General features: G+C 39.5%; 1 non-coding gene across 1 annotated transcript; it reads right to left on the bottom strand.

Annotated features, from left to right (window-relative positions):
• Positions 1-15,377: 15,377 nt before the first annotated feature.
• LOC120101338 (small nucleolar RNA SNORA17) lies at positions 15,378-15,511 on the bottom strand. The gene has a single exon (XR_015679492.1). It is a non-coding gene; the product is annotated as a small nucleolar RNA SNORA17 (small nucleolar RNA).
• Between the last annotated feature and the right edge of the window lie 1,129 nt (positions 15,512-16,640).

The raw sequence follows: 16,640 nt of genomic DNA, 5'->3' as shown, positions 1-16,640 counted from the left end.
ACATCTCCTTGCTGAATAGGGCTGGCTCTCTGCCTTGCTGGAAGGAGGAGAATGTGGGGCCAAGGCACTGCCAATAGGCTGCAAGCCAATAGTGCTAGTGAGCCTCAGATAGGCAGGGAAATGTGTGGTGGCCTGGAGCTCTCGTCAATCCAGCCCTTGGAACCCCTGCTTAGGCACAAGATCACCCTGACTCTTGACAGCAACAGTAGGTTATCTGAGATGAGTCTTGTGATGGTCCAGTGTTTACAGTGCTCTAGAAAGGTTGATCCAGACCAATTATTCATTGCAATGATTATTTACATAGAAAGATTTTTGGACAAAATATGACACACTGTAGCTTCCAATGCAACTTCAGCCACAGTGAACAAATATATGGTGGAAAGGTGGTACAGATGGAGGAATGAAGGAGCTAATGCACAGTGGAGAGATGCAACGGCAATGACAGGCGTGGGAGAAGGCTGAGGTAGAAAGGAAAGGATGTTGTTGCAGAGTAGGACTGGCAGGGTGGTGCAGAAGCCTGGACCTTGGGCAGGTTCTTCCCCTAAACATTCTGCCCAACCACACTATCATCTTGGCTCTGAGCAACAACAGGATGCCCAGAGAGAGAATGGTTCATTTTCTGGATTGAGATTCTTTGAAATATCTCCAGGGTCCATGCTGTCCCCACTCCCACCCCTTAAAGCCACGTTGGTATCCATGATCTGTGCTACAGATGGGGACTTGCTGGAGTCCATGGTCTATGCTTTCAGTCCATATGGATGTTAGTAGTCCAGAGGTCAGGTGGTGTCACAGAGGTCAGACATGCCTGTGGTCTGTGCTACTGCTGAAGGTCATGATGAGGTCATGGTCCATGATGCACCAAGGACCAAGTTGGTGTTCGTGGTTCTTCTGCTGCTGGGGACCATACGGAGGTCCATGACCTGTATTACCCCACAGGTCCTGTGGATGTCTGCAGTCTGTGCTGCTGCCTGAAACCATGCAGATGCCAGTGAACCATACTGTTGCTGTGGGACATGCTCATTGAGTTTAGCTTATATAACTACCTAAGGCCATGTAGATAGCAGGGTTCTGTGATGCCACCTAAAGTTATGTTGGTGTCTGTAGCCTGTACTGCTGCTGCAGAACCCATAGAGCGCCCAGAGATTATGGTTGTCCATGGTCTGTGTTTCTACTAGAGGCCATGGTTTTTAGATTTAACATTTTTGTTGACTAGAGTATCCAATTTTCTGTCTTGTCTTCAATGCCAGAGATTCTCTCTTCCATCTCCTCTATCCTGTTGGTGAGGCATACCTATGAAGATCCTTTTTCAGTTCCTGTTTTACTTCACCTTGTTTTTTCTTTATTGATTTCTATTTCCACTTTCATGCCTTGAAATATTTTTTATTTCACTTCCCTGTTTGTGTTTTCATACATTTCATTAATAAATGCATTCACACTTTCCTTAAAGACCTCTAATATATTCAGAAAGGCTATTTTGAAGTCCTTGTCTTGTGTTTTAGTTATATTGCATTGTTCAGTGACCACTGTAATAGAGTTACTGACCTTTAGTGGAGACATGTTGTCCTGGTTGTTACTGATCCCATTATTGTGCTGGCATCTAAGCATCTGGATTTAGGATGACTGTAGTTCTAGGTGTTGACATTTGGTCTTGATTTTGTTAGGTAGAAACCAACCTCTGCTAGTTGGTTTCTGTTCCTCTTTCTGGTTCTTATGAGAATGTGGTAGCTGTGGTTTGCCTGGTAGGGAGTGCTTCTGAGGCCCTGTCAAGGGTAGCCACTGGTAGAACTTGTTTCTAGGAATTGGAGGCTGACCCATAGGATTGGGGATAGGCTAGAAGGAGGATCTGTAGGGTCCACAAGAGGGAAGAAAGCAAAGTGTGCCACCAAGATCTGCCTGGTTTCTAGAAAATGGAAGCAGAGAGTGTGGAGAGGCCTCAGCAGGTGGTGCATCAGAGACAGTGGTAAGAATAGGGGAGTGGGTCTGGAGGAGAGGAGGGAGAGTGAAGTTTGCACACCTTCATCAGAAGGCATGGCTGGCAGGTTCTCAGGAAATGGCAGTTGGAGTTCATAGACGAAACAAAGGGATTGAATAATGAGAAGCCATTTCTGTTATTGAAAATACTTGTGTGTTTGGTTTTGTTGAAGTGAAACTTGTACAAAATGTCTCTTGGTACTTGGTTTCTTGCTTCTGTTCTATGAATTTAGAACAAGAAGGAGCAAGTTAGATATAGTTAATTTCTGCTCGACCTTTGTGCAAATAAAACTCCTTTGAAGACAAGGAGTACTTCCTTGTTCATAACACGAAAGAAATATACTTTATTTCAAAGCAAACATCTAACCTCTTTGCACAGAAAAGGGAGCAAATATCATATTTTATTTGTATAATTATTTATTGATCCAACAAGTTGGCTCAGGGCATCTACTAGATACATAGATCACATTACATTTTTAACTTCATTGATGAATAAAATGCACATTCTGTAAGCATGCAGTTTGTATCTTGTTCTCCGCAAATATAAACTTTTGGCTTTTTAAGTCTTTGACAGTTTCATATATGTATATAATGAATTTTAATCATTTTTACTTCCTATCCTTCTCTTTCAATCGCTTTCTTCTCCTGGTAAAAAAATCTCCTTCTCCCTCTCCTATTAAAACCTTCTTCCCAGGTCTCCCTCCTACTTTGATGCCTTGTATGCATGAGGCTCATAGAGTTCAATCTGAGTGTCCTGAGGGAATGTGGGTAGGAGTTTATTTACTGGAGCATAGATAATTTATGAGTAGCTTTCTCGGGGAAGAAAGTGATGCACCCCTCCTAACAAACATTAACTGCTTAAAGATGCTCAAAGGGGTAGTAGGTGAGGAGCCCCATCTGCACCTCCATCTCAGTGGTTCAGGGGCTGAGAAATCACTGTTTGCCAAAAGCATAGAAAGCTCTCCCATAGACTTTCCTTATTCATTGAACTAGATATTGTGGAAAGGATTTCAGTCAAAACTAACTTCAAAACAAGGTACTTGTCACATACATAAAACTGCAATTCTTGCTGGGCATGGTGACCACATCCATAATCCCAGTGCTTAGGAGGCTGAACACTGATCTGTTTTATACATGGATTCTGTATAACACTTTCTTTCCTTCCCTTTTTCTTAAAAAAATATTTTATTTATTTAATGTATCTGAGTACATTGTAGCTGTCCTCAGACACACCAGAAGAGGGTATTTGATCACATTACAGATGGTTGTTGAGCCACCATGTGGTTGCTGGGAATTGAACTCTGAACCTCTGAAAGAGCAGTCAGTGCTCTAAGGACTGAGTCTATTCTCTGCCCCCCTAGTCCTTTCATTTTTTTTTTTTTTGGTTCTTTTTTTCGGAGCTGGGGACCGAACCCAGGGCCTTGCGCTTCCTAGGCAAGCGCTCTACCACTGAGCTAAATCCCCAACCCTAGTCCTTTCATTTTTAAGAGACTTGTTTACATGGTTTGGAAGCCACTAAAAAGCTCTGTTGAAATGATTTAATGAATTTCTGATAGTTGAAAATACTGTATTTTAGCCTTCGAGACTTTACCATTGAATGCGAGTATGCTCCCTTTTTCCTTTCTTCTTTCTCTGGATCTTTCTGGATCTGTGCTGACCTAATACTCCTGATTTTGCCTCTTGTCTGCTCCAGTAAGTAGTAGTTTTCATTCTTGATCTCATTGAAAGTTAGGGTGGTCGTTTTATATTTACACATTTATAGTATAGTTTCTGCATAATGTTTAGATCGTCAAAAGTTTATTAATCATTTAAATATCCCATGAAAAATTAAGTCAAATGCCAATAGGGATAGAAAGTTAATAACATGGCACCAAGAAAAGGCAAACTACGTCATCACAGAGTACGCTGGAGAAAAGCCAGGGCACTAGAAAGTAAAGGATGATGGGAACATGCGGTATCCAACAATGCATGCCTATTGAGTAAGGTTAAAGGGCATGGTCTGAAACAACTAAGGACAAAGGGAAAACCTGAAATACCTCTACCCAAATGTTTACGAGTATACTTATAATTTTCTGTATTTCTCAAATTCTTTGAGATTATCTATTGTTTTCATTATACATTTAAACTGAAATGGTTTCCCATGATAGTGACAAATCTGGTTTGATGGCACATGGATACATCACCCAATAACTGAAAACAACTAGGACCAGGGCATACCAGTTATAAAATAGTCCAGTTCTGGCATTTTCTCCTAATCACAATTCTCAATCTGCTTTGCAACTCGGACAGTAATCATTTTTAGTTGCTGTAACTGTGCAGAATAAATGACATTATAGGGGAAAAAAGCCATGAGCACATTCTATCCCTAGCAAGATTTAACTCTAACAAAATGAAATGAAGAACAAGCATTAGGTTTGGTTCTGACAGCAGAGGGAGAACTGTACTAAAATAATCCTTACACGCATGGAAATTTGAGAGATCACTGTCACATTCCCTGTATATCAGATTCCATACCCAGGCATATTCATATCCTATATCCAGATATACAAGCCTAATTTAATGTAGAAGGTGAAGGCAGGAATTTTTTAAGCAGATGACTCTTGCTCTTTGTCATCCACCAGCCATGACATTGCAGAATTTCCCCATCTGTGTTGTTTGTCATTATACCTGAAAATAGAAGTGTCCACCAATATCTAGCTGCTGTGGAAGATGGAAAGTTGGCGGGCAGCTGAAAGGATGGCATTAAGCTAGAGACTGCTTCACAGTACAGCTCCTAGCAAATGTGATCATAAATGTGTGATCGCACAAAACACTTCAAGAGCCGCTGTTCAGCACGAAATCTCGTTTGAACTCATCCAAAAACTGACCTGGAAGCTTCAGAAAAAATTATTTATTTTTATCTGACAATGTGCAGGTATACAATATACAAGTCCAGAAAACAAGATAAATGCTGAAGAGCTGCCTTGTATATTTCTAGTAGAGTTATATGTCTCTCTCTCGTATTCCTTCTTTGGGGAGGAAATGGTCACATTGACAGCTTGGCTTTTCTTTCTTTTTTTACTGAGGTAGGAACAATGTTGTTTAGTCTAACAGTTTGAGTGTATGGCCCAGGGCAGAATCTTGCCTTCTACCCTGCCTTAGGTAGAAATGGATTGATAGTCCTCATTATGGGAGAATAGGAGTCTTTCTTCAAATAGTAAACAGAGTTTGTAGTAACACCTATTATAAAGCAGCCTAAGACAGTCAGAAACTTAACAGAAAAAGACTGTTATTAGTTTTAAAAAAGCACTAGGTAAGTTTTATTTTTTAGTACCTTTCATATGAAATAGTCTATAATAATTATTTATAGTTACATATGTAGGTATAAACAAAATATTGAAGCAGATTTTACATTTCCACTAAAGATAAGTGCTAAGTTCATCTTGAAAAATAGTTATTGCTTGAAATTTTAATATCTTATAAATTTAAATGTTTTACTTAATTATTGATAAATATTTTAATAATTTCAATATTTAAATAAAAATAATTGAAATTAAATGACATTATCATTTCTAAAACAGCATACCATATCAAGAGGGCAAGGAGGATAGTTTATTCAGTAACATGTTTACTATATAATTACAAGTTCAGATCCTCAGAACCTACATAAAAAGCCCACTATGAATGTCTCAATCTGCTTTGCAACTCTGATAGTAATAATTTTTAGTTGCTGTAACTGTGTAGAATAAATGACAATGTTACAGAAAAAATATGAGCACATCCTACCCCTAGCAAGATTTAACCCTAACAAAATAAAATGTAGAACAAGTATTGGGTTTGGTTCTGACAGCAGAGGAAGAACTGTACTAGAATAATCATTACACTCACGGAAATTTGAGAAATCACTGTCACATTTCCTGTATATGTTTTCCCCTTACATTTCTCCTTTTGCCTCAGTGCTGTGTTTATCTTTGCCAGTGATGTGCATTTCTTGTAAATAACAAATTGGTGTGTCCATAAAAACTTGAGGTCAATAACATTCAGAGTTACTACTATAATAAAGTGCATTATCGAGAGGTGTATATTAACAAACTCTTTAGAAAATCTATCTCTTTAAGAAATCCTGACTCTATTCCTGTTTGTCCTAGGCTTTACTGGTAGTACATACTGATAATATAGTTTACATTGATAGTATATACTGAGAGCATCCTATATTATAGCATATTTTAGATCAATCTTTAGATCTTTGAAAGCCACATTTCCATTCTAGAAAATAACCAGATGCTGTAATAAAAGAATATGCCCATTCAGCATATTCATTTTCCATGGATCCCACAGATGCTCCAGGGAGGGTCCTTCCACCTTAACTCAGGTGCTACGGCAAGATAGCATCATATGTGTGCAAGGGACTATGCGACATATGAAAACTGATTTCCTCCTTTCAGATAAATTGCAAGATAATAAGAATAGTTCTACTCTAGATACATAAAATATATGTAGATACTAGTTTCAATTAACAAAGCCCAAGACAACAAATAAATGATATTCTAGAGTTGTTCCAAAACTTATAGCACTACTGACTATTAGGATATCATAATTTTATTATGTATGTAACTTCTTACTTGTATTAACACAATCTAACTGATGTATTCTAAAGATTCTATTCCTTATAGTCAAAATACCAGCTAGCCAAATTCCAGTGGAGTCACCCTTTAAAAATATCTCATTTTGTGGTGAGAGATGTATATTTAGGACTTTGTCTACCCTATTATTTGGTGACCACACATAAGTTTCTTCCATGTTTGTCTCTTTTTCAAAAATCTTTGAATTAATAGGTTTCTATAAAACCCTTCAAGTGGTCCAGTCAAAGAATTGGGCCATAATCAATTTGTTGGCCAAAGGAGACTCATGGAAATCCTCAAACAACCCAAACCACTGCCATGGCTATTGGCTGCGATCCACAAACTGATGGTGTAAGGCTTGAAGTGAGTCTTAATTACTGGGAGACCCCCAAAGTGAGACACAAAATGGAGTGTAATGCAAACACAAGAAGTTTATTTTTCCAGCCTGTCAGGGTTGACCCTCAATCAGGCTCTCGTGGTAAGTGACTAGAAGGGGATCCTGAATGGCTATAACAAGCAGTTTTTATACTTTTTAGGGGTACAGGTTGCATCAGCAAGGTTACAGTTTAGACTTATTGGCTAAGCATATTGACCTTTGAATCTATTGGCTAGCAAGCATATGACACCCATTCGAACTCTATCTGGGAGCAGATGGTCAGGTGACAGTCAGTACATTCCGCGGTTTTTCAAGAATGTTCCTGCTCCTCCAGAGAACTGTGGGTGGAGAACAGAACTTGGCCTAGCCTGGACCCGAGGTGGGAAGCTGGTACTAGTCCTAGTCTTGACCTGAGGAGGTGGGTGTAAGGCTGGCAAAATCCCGTAGGGTCCTTCAAAGGTAAGAAGCTATTGTTGAATACAAACACTACACCCATTTGAACATTGAAAAGTCAGTCTGGTGCTACCAAATGAGAAGGCTAGGCTGACTCCATGACAGGTTTCAAATTGCCAGTTCAGGAGACTAGGCAAGAACTGGACAAGTTCAAGAACTGAGGTTTGCTCAGGCCTCAGAAGTTGCCCTACTACCTGGTCTGAGGCAAGGACAATGAATAGATCAGCAGCAGTTTACAGACTTCCACAGCAACAGTTTCCAGCTCCTAGGCTCCAGCAATGATGCTAAAATGTCCCTAGAGATGGAGTCATGATTAATATAGAGGTCACCTACACTCCCCACCCCTGCCCCAGAATTCCTGTAAAGTGCTTTAATTGAGGTCTGTGAGCTCATTTCAGAGTCTCTCCATATTTGTAAATGGTAGACTCCAGCATGCTGGACTTTTGCAGAATAAAACACTCCTTACATTTACATACTATTTCAGTCCAGGGTACTACTCTTCTGTGAATCATGAACCCTTACACTACCTATTGCCTTTACCCTGACTGACTAATGGTCGTGATAATAGAATGTACATTACCAGAAGAGAAAGATAACCACTAACCCAGCTGTAAACGCTACATCTGCAATTATGGCATATTTCCAATATCTCTGGTACAATAGTAACACAAATGTTATGGAAATAACCAACTACTAGCTCATTGGATATTGAACTTAAGGCCCTCCATGAAATGTAACCTATATCTGACACTGTTTGGGTGACTAAGATTCTAAGCATAGATAGGCCATGGACCTAGAGAATAATGAAGTACCATGGTTCTACTAATGAAGCATAACAATAAATGACTTATAACAGCATTCTGCTATACTTATAGATCAGGGCCTTGTTCATTCATCTGCCAAGAGCATCCTCTTGCTTTAGATGTGAACGAATACAAGTGGGCAATGTGCAGAGACTAAGAGACCTTACAACACTCAGTCCTCAAAGGGTCAACTCTATTAAATCACTCCCCTAAGGGTTCAGGGAACTCTATGGAACAGGAGGGGAAAAAAGAGTATAAGGGCCAGTGGGGATGGAAAATACTAAGAAAACAAGGCCTTCTAGATACATTAGGACTCACACGTATGAATTCACAGAGACTACAGAAAGTTAGGTGGGGTTCCACTACTAAGAAGGGAAGCCAACAGCAGCCCCATTCTCAAGCCAACAGCTGCCATTAATTGATAACCACTCACAAAGGAAAAATTAGTTTTCTCCAATATAAACCACACTTAAGGGTACATACCATTCTCAGAAGAAGATGGCCAACACAAAACAAAGTCAGTGGTATTTTTGGAAGTGTTTTTGTCTCACAATGCTTTGAGAAGTTTTTTAAAAGCTTACAAGTTTTTCACATAGTTTCTGATTTTGTGTTTTTCTATGCAATTTCTATGTGTGCAAATTTGTGTGTGCCTAAGTCTATATGTGGGGTGTGTGTGTGTGTGTGTGTGTGTGTGTGTTTGTGTGTGTGTGTGTGTTTGTGTGTGTGTGTGTTCTTTTTTTCTGTTTGCTCCTGTTTATTTTGTCTTATTTTATTTTTTTAAATGGCTGGTAGTTTTCAATAGAAATAAAGAGAAGAAATAGTACAGACTTAGGTGGATGGGAGATGGGAAGAATCTGGAAGAACATGAGAGAGGGAAAGCCATACTCAGAATGCATTTTATTAAAAAATTCTGTTTTTAATTGAAATTAGTGATGCCATATTATTAAGGATCTTATTGTTTTTTGCTAAAACCTCTGATAATTAATGATGTTTCTCATTTATGTTCTTCGCTTTTTACAGGTGACAGAGGTTTCCTAAGTCTGACCTTTTAATACACTATCACTACATTATTGCACTATAGTTAAACAGTGTGTATGTAGACTGAGTGTGTGTATTTGTGTGTATGTGTGTGCTGATGGCATACCACTTTTGCAGAAAATAGAAGCATATCCAAAACAATTTATAATAGTATTATTACTTTCTATTTGTGGTAACTCAACTGCTAGTTATCAGTAAGTCACTAATATCTTAATTAACAGTCTTTCTCAATGAAAGCCCAGTTCTGGTTTTATTGTGCTAGTTATCATTTAGTCTGATAACCTCCTTTGAGTTTAAGTGTGATCTTTCTGTGGTGGTGGATGCCAAATCAGCTCAGTGCATCCGAAGTCACTTTTGTTTCTGAAGCCAACAGGTTGTATGGCAATTCTTAGAACAGTTACTCAAAAGTATTGTTAAAACAAGGCCTACGGGTAAATCTAAAATTATATTTAAAAGGTTATTATTGTTTTCTTTAATGAAATAGAAGAACCAATATTAGGTATTGAAGAGTCAAAGAAAGTTCAGCATATGCAGAAGGCTGGGGTTGAGAGAGTTAATTGCAGTATGGAGCTCTGAGAATTCAGGATGGTTGGATCAAAATGACAGAGACAATAAATCAAAATGAGGCTTTAGAGACAAACGAAAATCTGAGCAGAATGAGCCTTTAAATGCGAGAAATAGTCTTACTATATACGTTATCATCTGAACCAGAAGAACCCTTTTGAAATATATTTGATTTAAGAAGCTGTGCTATCTGTCTCCCTGTCCCAGATCTGGGCAGTTGCACATGAGGTGCAAAAGTCAATAGCCAGTCAGGCGAGCCCGTCAGTCTCATGACCACCTGTGTTCCTCCAAGCCATGCCCTACAGGGGACTGGGTTGATTTCGGTGACATGTGTTACCAGTGTGGACTATGCAGATATGGGTGACCTCTGCTGCAACCTGAGGTCATGGTGATATCTGGGTCCTTGCCGTCACCGAGAGCCACCTCAAGGTCTGATATCCTACTGTAAGTGGGGTTCTGTGTTGATGTTGGTGGCCCATGTTACCGCCAAAGGGCAGGCGGATGCTCTGCATGGTCTGTGGTGCACTCCGAAACTATCCAGATGTACACGTGCTGTGTTACCAATGGGGCTATGTTTGTGTGGGTGCCTTCTGCTGCAGCCTGAGACCATGTTGACATCTGTGGTCTGGCCAGCTTCCAAAGGCCTTGCCTGTGGTTCTACCGCAGCAGGGGGCAGTGTCTGTGGTCTGTGCTGTCACCAGAAACTGTGTAGAGGCCCATATACATGCAAGAAAATCGTCTTAATATATTACCTGAACCAGAAGGACTCTTTTGAAACGTATTTGATTTAAGAAAAGAACCAGTAAAAATGGCTATTTTTGCTATATTAATGACTGCAGACACACACAATTGAGAGGGAAGGACATGGAAATTTGTGACAAATCCTAGTGACCCATCCCCCATCTCCCTAGAAGTAACAGAGTAGACAAGAAGCCTCTGAAGAGAATGCTTCAAAAGTGTGACAGACACCGAAGAGTAAGTCTCCACAATTGATGGTACCTGATGGAGGTGTCGGAGACCAGAGACTCAGCTCTATTTAAGGGGCAGGCCACTGAGTGTTCGGCCATGCACCAGTGAGTATAAAGATAACCAAAAGGGACTTCTTTTTTCTATGCGTCATGTATTTTACCTCTTCTGGAGAGTGTTGTAGAGCAGAGACAGATAAGAAAGGAAGGGGAGGGATTTTTATAGGGTACATGATATGAAGCTCCTAGAGTATCAATATAAATGTTACATGTATTTTGATGTGGAAGGGAGATATATTAATTTGAAAAAACAATATTCATTACAGCCTAGTTTCTAGTCACTTTTTTCCTAAAGAGAGGTAACAATATTCCTTACCTCTAGACACCAGCAGATAGTCTTACACCATGGACATACGGGCAGCTCTCAGTGGACTCAGTAGGTTTGATTTAAATATAAAAAAGAAACACATGAAGTTGGTAGAAAGGATGGGAAGGGTAATACAAAAGAAACCGTTTGGCAGGGATTGGGGATTTAGCTCAGTGGTAAGAACACTTGCCTAGCAAGCACAAGGCCGAGAGTTCGGTTCCCCAGCTCTGAGAAAAAAAAAAAAAAAAGCGTTTGGCAGTGAATGAGGGGTGGATTTGATTGAAGCACATTATATGTTTGTATAAATTTCTGAACAATAAAATTTTTAACTGTGTTTTCCCTTGGTAATATTAAACATATAATAAATAAGTTATAAATCTGTAAACCAAATCTTTTAATGAATGATAGCTTTGAGACCTGGACACAGCTATTCCTATTGTTGTGTTTTAGAAGTTTTATTTTGGTTTGTTGGTTTTGTTTTGTTTTAGCTTTTAAGAGTTTATATTGAAGTCCTATTCAGAGACGCTGATTTTGATTCTTCCCTTTGCTGTTTTGCTCATTTTATTCGATCCTTTTCCTTACAATTTTCACAATTTTCTCTGATATTTTCTATCTCTTCAGGTATTGCTGTTTTAAAAAGCCATAAAATATGATTAAAGGATATAACACCTTCGGAATAATTTAATGACCTAATTTATTTTTTACATTAAAAATGTCCTTTTATTCTCACCATAATGAATTCCCTAAAGTTAATCAGGAGTAAATTTCACTACATCACAAACATAAACCTTTAGTTAAACTCTTTAAGTGAACAAAGGTTCCTGCCTGTGGAAGGTGTAGGAGTAAGCATGAGTTAATCCTTACCCCTACCCCAAGACAAACAAGGAGCAGTTTTCACATTATATAATACTGAGGAAAATGATTTATGTAAACTTTTTTCTCACTGTTATGTAGATGATTCAATGTTATGAAAAGATTGACTGCCAATAGTTCACTGTCAGCATTCATAAATACACATGTATAAAAACACAGTAAGATTCATCATACATCATACCCTAAGAATCCTAGAAATTCCCCAGGCAATTTACAAGTTTACAAGGCTGGCATTTTTAAACCATGTTATCCCTGAAGTATTCTCAACTTGATGCAAAGATAGATACAAGAGTTTTGGGTTTTTTGTTATCATCTTTAGCATCGTGTGCTTTCCTCTTTCATATTTTCTTTTACTATATTTGATTTTTTGCCTTGTAAATAAATACATGTCATTTTTCTTAGGATATGTCCTAGTCTTCTTTTCTACTCTCTGTCTCAGAGCAGTCCTTCATTTATAACTGCCAGGCAATGATTCCTAGTTTGTACTAAGATTCTGATTTTTTCCAAGATTCTAAGATCTAGCTAGACCTGTTGATGTACCCTGTGTATACATACATACAGGACATATATTAAGCTGACATCTCTCATTTTGTGGCACAACATCTGTCTGTATAACCCATAAACTTTCCTATTTATGCTGTTCATTCATTATAAGCCTTGAAATCAAATCTCATCAGACTTTCAATTGTTATTTTCTTCATTGAAAGGGTAGGTATTTAAGTTTACAGTTCCCTTATATTGAAATGTATCCAAAAAGAAAATAAACAGATGAATTGGTAAAAAAAATAAGAGATAGAGAGAGATCAGATAAATAGATAGGTGATAAAACAAACATAATAATGTAGAATTTAGGTGGTAGATATGTGAATACTCATAAAAGTTCTTTAAACATTTTTGTTTATTTTGGATTTTTAACTATGTTGAGACGATTATAGACTATGGGAACTTTGAAAGTGTGACTAAATGTATTTTTTATTATGCTATGGCTAGGTATGGCCCCCATAGACTCATGTGTTTAAACAAACCTATGGGGGCCAGAGAGTAGAATGTGATGGTTTGTATATATTTGGCCCACGGAGTAGTGTGGCCTTGTTTGATAGGTGTATCATTGTGGGCATGGGCTTTAATATACTCATCCTAGCTGACTGGAAGCTTAGAAGCTAGTCTTCCTCTAGCAGCCTTCAGATGAAGATGTAGAAGTCTCAGCTCCTCCTGTCCCATGTCTGTCAAAATGCTGCCATGAAACTACCTTGATGATACTGGACTGAACCTCTGAACTTGTAAGCCAGCTGCCATCAAATGTTATCCTTAAAAAAAAGTTGCTTTGGTCATGGTATCTGTTGACAGCAGTAAAACCCTAAGGAAAAAATATGTTAGAAAGGAGAAAGTTTCTAAACTGGGTTTCCCAAACATTTTCATCGACTGCCACAGATTTGACCTGGTTGGTTAACAATTTACAACTGAGATGTTCAAACCATCACATTGGATCAACAATTTTCTTGGTCTACTTTTATCAGGTCTTCCCAAAGGAAAAACTTCCTAAACTATGGCAGCTCAGTCTGTCTATCTCCCAGCTGGGAATCCCAGCTCCCTTGCTTCCAAGCTTTGAATGACTCCCTGTTGCTGACAGGGTTGTGTTTAAATGTGAAGCTTCACAGTCGATACAGTTTGGTTGTTGTCTGTATTAAGAACATCATTTCTTACCACTAATCTGTTTCTCCTGTCCCCCATAAATGCATAACTACCTAGTTGTGCATCTTCTTTAATTACTTTTTGATATTATAATTATATCACTTCTCACTTTCCTTTCCTCCCTCAAACTCTCCTATATAAGCCTTCTGGCTCTCTTTTAAAGTCATGACCTCAAATCTAATCCCTGAATCCTGAGTTCCAAGCCAAGCTAATTTAGAACAAGTTCCGGGGGGGGGGGGGGGGGGAGTTAGCATATAGTAACCAAATCAGCCACTAGATGGCAGAGGCTACCATATGCAAAATAACCTTTCTGAAATGAAACTGCTTATAGGATCATTTACAATGAATGGCAAATTCCAGAAACAAAATTTTACTGACCTACCCTCTTAATCCTTCCATCTCTTGAGCGATTTGTTATTTGATGACAGGTTTTTCTGTTATGTTTGTTTTTGTCATAAAGCTGGAAGAATTAATGCAATCCTCTGACTATAAGATGGATGAATCTCAACAACAAAAAAATATCTGGAATCTTATCAACTCCATAAAACACAAAGTGGAATCAAAACACTAGGCAACAAATTGCATTTAGATGGCAGCGAAGATGAATAACCCTGTTGCATTCAAAATTGCTACACAAAAGCCAAATGGCCACCCTCACTGACTTGATGTATCCTACTCAAAAGGGAATGACAAGTCAATTACAAAAGCAAAGATATTTACATCATATTGAACTATCCATACTAAATTAAATTTTTGTTACATTCGTTGTGTGGGGGTGGGTAGAGGTGGATGCACTTGCCATAGCATAGCTATGGAAATCAGAGGATAACTTATGTGTCAGTTTTCTCCTTCTATGATGTGTGCCACAGGGATGTAATCAACGTGAACTTGGGTCACATACCTTGGCAGCAGATAGCTTTACCTGCTAAACCATCTTGCCCATTACTAACACTGCATTTACAAAATACCTTTGACATCTTGTCTGTTCATTTGATCATTTTGCCGGTTACTTAGCCCATAGGTGGCCATTTAAATTCAGAGGGTAAAATGACAAATAAACAAACAAAAAACAAACCCAAACTATTAAAACCATAATTCAATTATAAAAGTTCTTCAGAATCTGCTAGACATTGTTATTCTTTTTAGTTTATTTTTTTGTTGGTTCTTTGTGAGTTTCACATCTTTCTAATCCCACACATCTCCCCACCCCTTGTATCTACCCTCCACTCTTACAACCTCCTCCCTCAACAGAGAAAAAAAAAGATCTACACTGATGTCATTCTCACACAATTGGGGCCACCTCACCCATATCCGGAGAGTCTGGGGTTGTCCTTGGAGTGCTCAGGAATGCTATGCCACACTCCTGCATTATGACATGGGGCATAGTCTGTCCATGCAGGCCTGTGTGATGCCAGACTGGTGTTCATATCAGGCTAGGGCCTTATCAGGCCCCCCTGGCACCTGTCTGATGGTTACCTCTGGTTCACTCCTTGTCTGATTTGCAGGAGTGCTCCCTTGCTAGGGTCATCTGTCTCAGCTTCACTTTTACCACAGACCCTGTGGCCCAAGGAACCAGACAGGGTTCTTCTAGGCTCTGGCTTGCTCCTATCCTGGGAACCCAAGTGGGGCCTGCCTGTCCTGGCATAGAGGTCATCTCAGGTTCTCTTTTTTGTGCTTATAAAGGTACTAATCATTCAGATGTTCTTAATAGGTCAGAGTACTAAGCTAAGACATAGCCTCTCACCTCTCTGCTATCTACTGATAACAGTGTAACACAGATGTCACTCCCGCAAAGCCTTAGGGGCAGGAAGATTATTATTCTAAGTAGCTAAACTTGTTTTCTTGAATTGCAAATTGCTTCCATTTGACCAGTTACTTTAAATAAAGAGTTGTGACATAGATTTATAAAACATGAATCTTTTCCTCACAAATTTTCTTGGCCAATAATATAAACATTTCCTTATCCGATCAAAAGAATTCTTGTGGCTTGATAAATGTTATCTCCTGTGCTTACTTCAGTAGCTCATGCACTAAACATAAAATGATACAGAGAAGATTCATCTACTCCTTACCTCCACAGACTTGTGAACTGGTCCATATTTTAAGGGCAAAATATGTACGAATGAAAGGAAAATTATACAGATTTAAGGTTTAAAAATATGAAGTTAAAAGAGTATGTTTCAACTCAGGACTAAACACTGTGAAAAGCAAGCCCAGGCAGCCCCGCCCTGCCACTAGAACTAACAGACCATAAAAGGAAAGGAATGCAGAACAGACCAGGAGTACCGGATCTGACTCACAGGCCACCTGGCAGGAAGAGATAAGCCCCCAGCCCCCAACATCCAGGACGCCCCAAACCTGCCAATGTGTGTAGCTATACCTTATTACCTCATCATGTGAAATAGCCAATCATATGTGAACATGTCTATGTGCCTCGTTTGAATCCACCAATCCCCGTAACTATGCATCTGCTTCTGTACACCCGCTTCTGCTTCCCCAATCCCTATAAAAGCCCCATGCTGGAGCTGCTGGGCGCGCAAGTCCTCCGAAGAGACTGTGTGCCCGCAGGTACCTGTGTTTTCCAATAAACCCTCTTGCTGATTGCATCCGAGTGGACTCGGCTCGGTCATTGGGTGCTTGGGACTCCTCCTGAGGGAAAGGTCCTCTCTGGGGGTCTTTCATTATGGGGGCTCGCCCGGGGTTTGGAGACCCTCCGCCCAGAGATCACCGACCACCCACCGGGAGGTAAGCCAGCCGGCGTTTGTCTTGTCTGTTGTGTCTTGTCCTGTGAACGATCGATCAATAGGCTCAGATCTGGGGACTATCTGGGCGGGCCAGAGAAGGAGCTGACGAGCTCGGACTTCTCCCCCGCAGCCCTGGAAGACGTTCCAAGGGTGGTTGGAGGAGAGGGAGATCCGGATCCGTGGCACCTCCGTC

The sequence above is a fragment of the Rattus norvegicus genome, chromosome 2 (genome assembly GCF_021556685.1).
Source record: "Rattus norvegicus strain SHRSP/BbbUtx chromosome 2, alternate assembly SHRSP_T2T, whole genome shotgun sequence".
NCBI classification, from domain to species: Eukaryota; Metazoa; Chordata; class Mammalia; order Rodentia; family Muridae; genus Rattus; species Rattus norvegicus.
Note: the sequence above shows the minus strand (reverse complement) of the source record. Positions and strands in the feature narration are given on the sequence as shown.